The sequence below is a fragment of the Halyomorpha halys genome, unplaced genomic scaffold (genome assembly GCF_000696795.3).
Source record: "Halyomorpha halys isolate HHAL.00 unplaced genomic scaffold, Hhal_1.1 Scaffold1126.1, whole genome shotgun sequence".
In the NCBI taxonomy this organism is placed as follows: Eukaryota; Metazoa; Arthropoda; class Insecta; order Hemiptera; family Pentatomidae; genus Halyomorpha; species Halyomorpha halys.
The window spans coordinates 67,647-67,857 of NW_027107866.1; positions in this window are offsets into that span (position 1 = coordinate 67,647).

Here is a 211-nt window from a genome sequence, read left to right on the forward strand (position 1 = left end):
GTTCCTCCACGTTTCTTAGAGGAAGGTTCGGCTACTTCATTTTTGAGAGATGTTGATTTATTAAAACATTTTTGATACACAGTGTCAAAGTTGCTTTGAAAAAAAGGGAATTTATGATAATGATTGGTATTCTAACAGAGTTGCCTCAGCAAATCCTCAGTAAAAAAAGAAGCGCAATCTTACGCCAAATGAAGTTATTTTAATAATATGC